The sequence below is a fragment of the Triticum dicoccoides genome, chromosome 3A, assembly GCF_002162155.2.
Source record: "Triticum dicoccoides isolate Atlit2015 ecotype Zavitan chromosome 3A, WEW_v2.0, whole genome shotgun sequence".
Classification (NCBI taxonomy): domain Eukaryota; kingdom Viridiplantae; phylum Streptophyta; class Magnoliopsida; order Poales; family Poaceae; genus Triticum; species Triticum dicoccoides.
In genome coordinates this window covers 344,599,402-344,609,882 of record NC_041384.1, presented here as the reverse complement: position 1 = coordinate 344,609,882, position 10,481 = coordinate 344,599,402, and positions in this window count along the sequence as shown.

Here is a 10,481-nt window from a genome sequence, read left to right as displayed (position 1 = left end):
AGTTCAACTAGTAATGGCGCACCACTCCAACGGTGCGCCATTAGTAGTTTTGAAAAAAATTAAAAAAAATTCACTAATGGCGCACCGTGGGAGTGGTGCACCATGGGAGTGGTGCGCCATTACTAGTTCAACTAGTTCAACTAGTAATGGCGCACCACTCCAACGGTGCACCATTAGTAGTTTTGAAAAAAATTAAAAAAAATTCACTAATGGCGCACTGTGGATGTGGTGCGCCATTAGTATTTGGACACTAATGGCGCACCAACACATGGTGCGCCATTAGTATATAGTAATGGCGCACCACATGTCTGGTGCACCATTAGTGTCAATTCCATATATAGCCCTTTTCCTAGTAGTGCACACATCATCAGAGAGGCTATGGTGTTGATGTAGAAGCCCTCCATGATCGAATCCCCCTCCGGCAGATCACCGGAAAAGGCCCCGGATGGGATCTCACGGGTACAGAAGGTTACGGCGGTGGAAAAGTGGCTTCGTGGCTCCCCTTGATGTTTTTAGGGTATTAGAGTATATATAGGCGAAAGAAGTACGTCGGTGGAGCTCCGTGGGGCCCACGAGGGTGGGGGCACGCATACCCCCTGGGCGCGCCCTCCTACCTCGTGAAAGCTTCGCGGAGTTCCAGACTTCCAGTCCAAGTCTCCTGGTTCGCGTTTGTTCCATGAAAGATACCCGCGAAGGTTTCGTTACATTTGATATTCCTTTTCTGCGAAACACTAAAATAGGCAAAAAAACAGAAACTAGCACTGGGCCTCCGGTTAATAGGTTAGTCCCAAAAATAATATAAAAGAGCATATTAAAGCCCATTAAACATCCAAAACATATAATATAATAGCATGGAAGAATCAAAAATTAGAGATACGTTGGAGACGTATCACCAAGTGATTGAACTTATGCAGATACTCACTCACAGATTGGCTTCCTTGGATGAGTGCGAGGAATGCACGCTGCTTGACCTTCATAATACCAGCAGGAATATGGTATTTGCGGAAATGATCCTTGAATTTTGTCCAAGTGATTCCTTCATCAGCAGGCCACATGGCCTTCGCATTATCCCACCATATAGCGGCAGCTCCTTCGAGATAATGCGTAGCAAACGGAACCTTGTCATCCTCTTCAGTACAAGCAATTTCAAGTTTTTTTCTCAATAGTTCGTAACCAATCATCTGTGTCCAAGGGATCAATAACTTGGCTGAAACTGGGAGGCTTGGTTCTTTGAAAATCTGATAGTTTGGAGTGGTGGCGGTTCTGGTTTCCATTCTGCCCAACCATGGCTTGTACACTCTTTAATATTTCAACCAGATCATTATTCCTTCTTTCCTCAAACATGCATAAAATTTTCTCGGTAGAGGGCGGTGGAGGCGGTGGTGGATCGTACGGCTCGGGGGAGTGCCCTACCTATCGTGTTGAATGGCGAACAGGGACATCCTCACAAGCGTTAGTGCTGCTGCCTCCCCGTGTCATCCTATTATTTGTTTTTCTCAAGATAACGCAACCGAGATGAGCAACATCCAAAGTAATGGGGAAGAAGCCAGTGACAAAACCCGAAGGAAAAGAAAATGGAATATGAAGGAAACACGGCAAATAAGAAAAGTTCCAACATAGTTATACATAGACTCATACATGAAAGATAAATGCCACGATAAGTTCGACTACTCTCCGATATGAAACGAGACATCATGACTCGTACGACTACATCCGTACATCAACATGACAACTGCGGATACTCGGGCGCTCTAATGCTCTGCTGGTGCTGCCGGGTCCCCTCCTGAAGCGGACTCAGATCCTGAACTGACGACGTTAACCGAGACCTCTGGGTTAAAGGTAACATGACGACGCTGCCTCGAGGGCTCTCCCGCCGGGGCAGGTGCAGGATGAGGCCGGAGCATCGGGGCTACGGGGGTAGCAAGAAGGGAAACCCACTCAGCAGGTGCACTGAGAGGAGTCATGGTCGAGGTGCCTGAGCTAATCGAAGGAGTAACCGGGGAAATAGGCAAGCTAGAACTGGGTGGAATATAAGGAGTGAATCTTGCGGTGGCTAAAGCAGTGCGAGCACGAGTCAGCTCTCGAGCCAGCTCGTGAATTAGAAGGTAACTAGTAGTGATATAGCGAGAAAGGTGGCTAGCAACGCTATCAGACTCCGGATCAACAATAGGAAAATGGACACGACCATTGTTGTGCAAGGATGGATAGTAGTGGAAACCTGGGTGGGCCTGCATCCGGACCTCGTTATAGCGTAGCTCGACGAGGACCTCAAATGCAGCAACTGGACAGCCTAAGAAGCGAGGGAAACAAAACCGCTCCTAGAGGTACGAATGTAAGTGTTGGAGGATGAACTGGTGCAGAGAGTAACCACGGCATGATACTCGTACACTGAGTTTGCTAGACGCTCCTGGTACACCTAATATGTTGGGTCGTCATCATGGGGGTACAGTCGACGCCACATGTTATGAAGGAGATGCGGCCACATGTACGGCATCAGCTGCAACTGGGACGAATACGACACCGGAGCCATCTACACTCACAGCCATTAGTGGGATAGAGATAAAAATAAAACGAGTGCATGAAATGTAACAATCAGCTACAAACACTACCAGCACTCAACTTTTACTCTAACTAACATCCAGTTAACACGTGGGTAGTCTAGCGTGTCCTACAGTCAGCATGGCTCTAATACCAAGCATTGTGGCACCCCAGCTCAGAGCAACCAGTTTACCTTGCATTGCCAGCCCTGAGACCATGTCTTCTGGCAACGCACAACATCTTGGTACAGAAAACAACCACTTTATTGATACTAGCGGAACATAGTTCACATTACATCAAGTTGTGAGGCCAAGCAGCACACCCGGTGCGGCTGAACAATATGTACATTATTTAGTGAACATAAAGGGGCCTCGATCACAACAACTACGCGACAGTGGAACGACGACGAAGTGGGACTCCATAGCACAGGGACACCGATGTGGACACGATCTATACTCGAACAGCACTCTGATCCAACGAGACTTTCCTGAAATCTGGCATGACACGGCAGGTCAGTACATTGAATGTACTTGCAAGCTCACAATAAGCATAAACATAATGACAAACAATATCATGATATTAACCAAATTATCATCAATACAAAATCATACTAGGGATATAGTGAACAAGATCTCGTGCCTCAAGTCCCTCAGACTTGCTTACCAAGAGGGTTACCACGTAACCAAACAATGATCTTTCTTGGATCACAAACGGACCCAAAATTTGGTCTCCAAATGGGTTACATCGTAACCAAACGTTGATCTTACTCGGATCACAAACGGACCAACACTTTGGTCTCCATCATCAACATGGTTGTCAACCATCATCTTTCCAACAGTGCCATGTTATTAACATTAGTGTGCATGATTTTTAAATGTTAACCCATGGTGTGACCTCCTTCCGAGTTGTGTCCGTAACCAAGAATGCGGCTATCGATAGATTAAATACACTCTGCAGAGGTAGCACACTGTACCCACACCACGGAATCGATGGCCTTGCACTCCCATTCGAGTGGACCAACGGCATTCCGACGGAATCCCTCCATTGCCATGACACTCTCCCGTCCACTCCGACTCACTCCCCATTGGGCTAAGTCCTGGGTGGCCCCGTGCCTACCAAAGGCACCAACGGACACCATCGTGGCAAAACATAAACGGTCCCAAACGGGGACAAGGTACCATAACAACTATGGGCACACAAGGTTATGTCTGCTTACCGGGCCAGGGTAACGCATGCCCATAACCTTCCCTCGTTGAAGGCACCGACCAGAGGCATGGCAACGGACCGAATAAAGGCCTTCCCATAAAGGCAAATGTGGTTGCACTGGGAAAAACTCGATTCAGTGGCACCATGACCCAATCAACGATGTGTTCAAGTTGAGTTATTATCAGGTTTAACTTAAAGTAGAAATAACCGGTGTCATGATATGCCATGAAAGTGCAATCTTACAATATGCATCACATATCATCAAAAATAAAATGGGTCAACCACATCAAGTACTAACCATAATCATTAACAACTCATATCACTTCTCTGGTTTTTGTTATTCAGCAAACTTAACCATGATGTTAACTTAACATGATTCATTTTCTCACTTAAGAAAATATTAACCACACTAATTCTTTTTCATAGTTATTTTATTTCTTCATAACCAAATATTACTTCTACAGACTTAAACTAACTTAGTTAGTTTCAAACTACTGTAAATTAAACATACCAAACTAAACAAGCATTCAACAGAATAAATATTTATTTAAGTGATTTAAATGCATGAACTAAATGGTTTATTCAAGTTGGAAAATCACAAATATTGCAATGGCACCATGAAAATGTTTTTGTGGCTTGCCTTAGTGTAGATGAGGTTCACACTCATCCTAGTGATCATCAAGACAAGCTTCACCTTCTGAAAACAATTAAAAACAGAGAAAGAAAATATCAAGAAACACTCTGGAAATCACTAGAAAATCTAGACAGCAGAGAAAAATCTCATTTTTGGTGAGCTGCTAGATCTTTTCATTCAGAACACAATGCAAAAAGAATCAATTCATTTAGACTTATGGTTAAAGAGTTGTGGCTGTTTGAAGCTCTTTGGAAATTCAAATTGAATTTAAATAAATAGAACCCGGTGGGTGAAGTCGAAAGCGTAAACTCACGGGGCGCCACCACTCGTACCGCTTCAGGCACGGCCTGAGTGGCTGACAACGGGCCAGCTGGTCAGGTGCAAGGGGGGGAGAGAGAAACAGAGCGCAGCGACGCTTCGTAGGAGCTCACGCCGGCGAGGAGGGCTCCTTGGCCAGATCCAGAGGGATAGAACGCGAGAGGAGATCGAGGCGCACCTGCCCGTACCCATAGAATGGCTAGGGGTGGTCGTACGACGTCGGAACGAGCTTCTCTAGTGGTGGCAGGAAGCAGAGGTCGCCGGAGTTGGAGATGACAGCAAGGTGGGGCTGCGCCAGGGGCTCCAACTAGGTCGGACAGCATGAGTGAAGCACTACGGATGCTCTGGAAGAGTGGCTCGAGCTTGGCAGGGGCTGGAACGGTGGGGGCGAACTGCGAGGATCGCCGACGAGCTCGAGCTCGGGGACGGCGGCCCATGGCCTGCCCGTCCAGGCTGTGGCTTTTCTACTGTGTTGTGGAGTGTGTGTGGTGAGTTGGTGATGCTCAAGAGAGTTGGGGAGGGTTGTATTTATAAGCGAGCGTGGAGAGGGGATCGGGCACCGCTGGAGGGCTTCTGGACACGGCGCCCGGCGACAAACGGCGTCAGTGAGAGGGGGAGAAGGCGACGCAGCTCACACAAGCACTATGAGAGGGCGAAGAGGAGCACATGAACGGGGGTGGCGACGAGCATAGTGGCGGCGCACTGTTTGGTTGGCCAGGTCACGCCCGTGCTCGCTACGGCGAGCTTCGGCGTCGGCAAGAGCCAGGGCGGAGTTAAGTCGGTCGAGACGGTGATGGTGGCGAGGTTTGGCAAGGTGCGGCAGCCGGGGAAGCGAGCACGCGACGAACAAAGCGCTCGGCGGCATCCAGAGCGCGTCGACTGGCACGTTGGCATCATGCACACACGTGGTCCTTAATGGTTTGGGTCGTTCCAATGCTTTGACTCGAGCCCAGGTGCTGTAAGTTAGAGTTCTGCTCCCTGGTAAGTTTCTGGGCAGTAACTTTGGGAGTTAACTATGGTAAAACCAGTAAGAGTTTAGGGCTGATTTTTGGTGGTTCGTAGTTTCTTAGGATGCTCAAGAAAAATCAGCCTCAAAGGATCAAGTAAAATGTTACTTACTGTAGAAACTACCTTTTCTGACCAGAACTGAAAAGATTTCCTGTAACAAAAATATTCCAAAGAGTGCTCCAATATTTTTGCTCAGGGAGGCGCCCTAGGGTTCAAAGAATAATTGGGAATTTTCTCAGATTTTCTGAGCAAAGAAAATGGGGGTTGCTTTGGAGCATATGTCGCTGGTTAGGGTTTTTGAGTAGGTAATGAATATTTTTCATTTAAGAAAAATATTCCTATGCTTATTTTGGGATTAACCAGAGAAGAAAAGATGGCCCGGGAGGGGTGAACCACTTGGGTGAAAGTCATGGGTATGCCCAAGGGTTTAAGTCCAACTGAAATGATTCAAAAACCCAAATTCAAATAAGAAGGCAACCAAATTCAAAGGAACAAGAGGGGGCAAAAACCCAGGTTGTCACAGAAGCCCCTCGAGGAGGATGGTCGAGCATGGGAAATTCCCTTTGGCCATGGAGACGAGCTACGAGGTACCACATCATATGGGCCACATACAAGACGGCGACAAGACGATCGAGCAAGGGTCATCCCCTTCGACCATGGCGGCGAGCACGAACCTCTTCAGCAACATGCACTACTGCAGGATGCTGCTAACGCGACACTACGATCAAAGACCCTTTGACGAAATTCTGTGCGATGCATAATCGCAAACGGTGATGTAAAATAACCGTCAACAAAGATGCAAAACGTTTGCGACGAAGGATACATCAAACACGGTTCATATTTTAGTTGTGTGTGCGACGAGGGGCATACGGTTCCGTTCTATGAACTATTTGTGATGAGGCAAAACAAAAGAAACGGACAGACAGATGAAGGCGTGTGCGATATACGGCATACAGTTCACTCAGATAAACTGTTTGTGATGAGGCGGAACAACAGAAACAGGCAGCCGGGTGAGGGTGTGTGCCATATACGGCATACAGTTCACTCAGATGAACTGTTTGCGTTGAGCCAAGAGAACGAAAATGGTTCAACTTATAAAGATGTGTGTGATACGGGACAAATAGGTATGTAATCAGAAATGTGTGGGAAGACTGATAACAACAGAGACGATTCCTGTTAACAAGCTATGTGTGTTGTGAGCAAACAATTGCTGGTATACAATTGTCAGTGATTGATGAAATCATCACCGACGGGTTCCATTGTTTAGTTCGTGTGAGATGTGATTTGCTCTGTCTACAGAGCATCAACATATATACTTAAAAAGACAGCGTTGCAAAACCAAATTAAGCATAAAATTACACAAGTGACTACACACATAACATTTCCACACACCAAAGTAAGAAATTACGTGCATACTAAACTAGGAGAAACGAGGATCTAATCATCTACTTATTGTTGCGACGACGCTTGCCATTGCTCTACATTCGGCTGGATCCCTGGCCGTTTTGGGGAAGGAGGCACTTCCTCACGTCAAAGATCCGTCTGTACATGTCGTAGCTTGTGTACACCTCTTTGGCCATGTACACGACGTGAGCTTTGTCGAGTTTCTCCATCCAGGCCGAGTGCCAGGCACGTTTGTCCTTTTTGCAGGAATCCTTCATGTCTCTGTAGTAGGGGTCGATGATGGCCTCGGCAAGGTGCCGAGGTGAACCAGTGAGTCCTTCTCATGCTCCTTGCTGCCCCAGATCTTGTATTGGCCCCGGATGTCGACAAGATTCTGGCAAGCGATGCCCGAATTCTTGAGCACCTTTACATCGTTGGTCATGTCCACCATAGCGAACATTTAGTGGGGGCTGTTGACAAACCTGGCAAAACGCTCGCAAGGCCTTGTGGCCAGGCAGTAGTGGTAGACGAGAACGTGGTTGTGCAATCACATTTGGGCGACGGCGACCTTGGGACGAGACCCAGCACGAGCGCGGGTGTACTCGAGGTCGAATCCGACCACCTTGTACTTCTCCTCGGCAAGCAACAGCTCCATGATGTGGATGGAGTGCTCCACCCAGACCGGGTTGTTGGTGTACACCATCGAGAACTCCGTGAACCTTCTGTGGGTGTCCACCACGGCATGCATGGTGAACTGCTGCTCGTCGGCGGCGGCCGCTCTGAGCGCCATTGGAGCCACGCAGGATACCCTCTAAGAATTTGTTGTGGTGGGTGTGCTTCTTGCAATGGTAGGGCGCAATCGAAAGGTTGAAGAGACACAAGGGTTAAATGGCCTCTCTAATAAATGGGGGCCGGCCAGCCTGTAATCGTCACGTCTTGTCACGGTGTTCATAGCGGAGGATTCCAGTGCACGCTTGACAACACTGCACCGCACACGTTTCGTTTGACCACACGTGGGCTCAAAGAGGCACCAAATGTATCGTCGATGAGCCTGTTCTCATGCTACCGCATAGTTTGCCGTGCAAGCTTCCCGCCTGGCGAGTTTGGCCACGCGTCGGCTAGAAGAGCGATAAATCATCAGCATTTATTGGCAAAAAGCTTTGTAAAAACGAAGTGTGTGGAATGGCTTCAGTCATAAGTTTACCCGTGGGTGATGAGGTCAAAGTTACACAGAAGGGTGATGATGGACACTCGAGTGCGATAATTAATTCTGCGCTCTACAAGGCACACGGTTGAAGAAACCAACTGTGTGCAATAATGCCGAAGATCGCAGTCGAGTTAGCTAAATAGATCGTGTGCTATGAGATCGACAAGGTAAATAGATTCAAGAATGGTTAATAAAATCTAAGATCATTGCATATTAAGGTCAAAATAGTGTTGCCAATATACGAGTCTCATACGATGCCATTTCAACGATTGTACCACAAAAGCTCGAAATATTACAAGGTTCAAATTCCAGAGTTATATGGCTCAAATTCGAAGATTACAAGGTTATAACGCTCGCGCTGATCTGCTGAACATGGATATCAGAGAGGTGCAAACCAATATTACCTCTTCTAAGTCTGGTTTCGAAACCTCATAATTTTAGCAACGGGGTCAGCCACTGAGAAGTCATGTATGGGGTTGACACGATGACTTCCGATTACTCTATCATCTAAAGTTCCAAAATGAAATTCAGCATTTTTGGAGCCTATTCCATTCTGCCGCAGCCGCCGGCGCTGATCAACAAACCATTCATTTTTGTGAAATAAATGTAGGGCAAACCTCCTTACCTTCAGCACCCTTGCTCTGACAACAAAGAACCTGGCGAATATAATCTTTGGTAAGGTCCCTCGATAGGAGTTCAAAGTAATTTCTGAGAGATGTAGATCTAGGCATTCGACGTGATTGTTATGTTGTATCACATTATCCACCACTTGGCCTAATCTTATTTGCAAAAGAAGAAACAACGTTAGTGCCTACATGCAGTTTTGAACACTACTACAGGCCTATTTGGTTTACAGGATTTGTAAAATGCACTAACATGCCATCTTCAATATGACATGATTAACATGGGCATTTGATTACAATCTAGAAAAATATAGCCTTCTTCACAAGAGGTTGGAGTGGATGAAAAGTTCCCTAAGAAAACTAGTACAGATAAATCCAAAGGAGAAATGCTTATGGATTGTAATCATATGGATCAAGCAACCAATATGGGGAGGAAACATGTATGTACTGAAATCCTCCAAAAGAATCCTTCAGAACTCGTAGTACATTGTCATTCTAAACTTGGAAAAAGGTGTCACAAATTGAACTCCCTTATGGCTAACATTTAACAGGAAAGGAACATCATCTCGATATATAGCTTCTCCAGGCTCGGAAAGCATCTCAGGAAACTAACAACTTTCTCAAGGTTGGACCCGATAGATTAATTCTAGTGCCAAGACCTTCACTATGCGCAATTTCAGGCTCAAGCTTCTCGGAATCATTTTCTAGATGACAGACGAACATACATCTTCAAAATTGTAAATGGTGTTAATTTGTAGAAGGAGAGGTAGAAGGCGGGTGTTGTACCTACACAGGTGTGGATCCAATAACAAGTTCGGAGTATTTGTTAGACGAGTGGCCCACCACTATCAATTTTGGCGTAGAAATGACATTGAGTCTTGTTGTACCTTCTTGATCAACTACAAGTAATCTCTCAAGTGCAGGTGTGTCCTCAGTGACCATACTGTGGTACACATCTTGTGATGTCTTCTTGCCGCACCAGCAACAGACATAAATAGTCCGGAGAGTCATCGAGGCAATGTGGAAGCTACTCAACCCATTGATCGCCTAAAGATGAAGGTACTCAAGTGCAGTACAGCCACGGAGCAGGCGCTCCATGTCGCTGCTTGGGAGGCAGACGACGACGAGCTCGAGGTGCTTCAGTCGTGGTAGAATAAGAGTGGGCACGTCATTAAGGGGGGATGGTAGTTCCTGAACTTGGCGACGTGCAACGTGGGCGCGAGGCGGAGCGTGGATGTTGGCAGCGAGCGCATATGCCCATCATCAAAAGTGAGCTCCTCGAGTTGATCTAGGGTGGGGAATCAGTACCAGTCGATAAGCTTGGCTCGGTCCTTCCCATTGGAACAGAACTTGCCCGTTCTAAGGCCTCTGGTTGGGCCAAGGTGACTACGGAGGATCTTGGAGAATGCATCCAAGCTTTTGCGATAGCCATGGCAGAGCTCGTGGGTGTCGATGAGGTCGAGAGGGGTGGAGTTCCATAGGGGGCGCCACCACCGGGAAAGGACGGTTGTCCGCGCCCCATATTTGATTGGGAGGAAGGAGATGATGACTATCAACATATCAT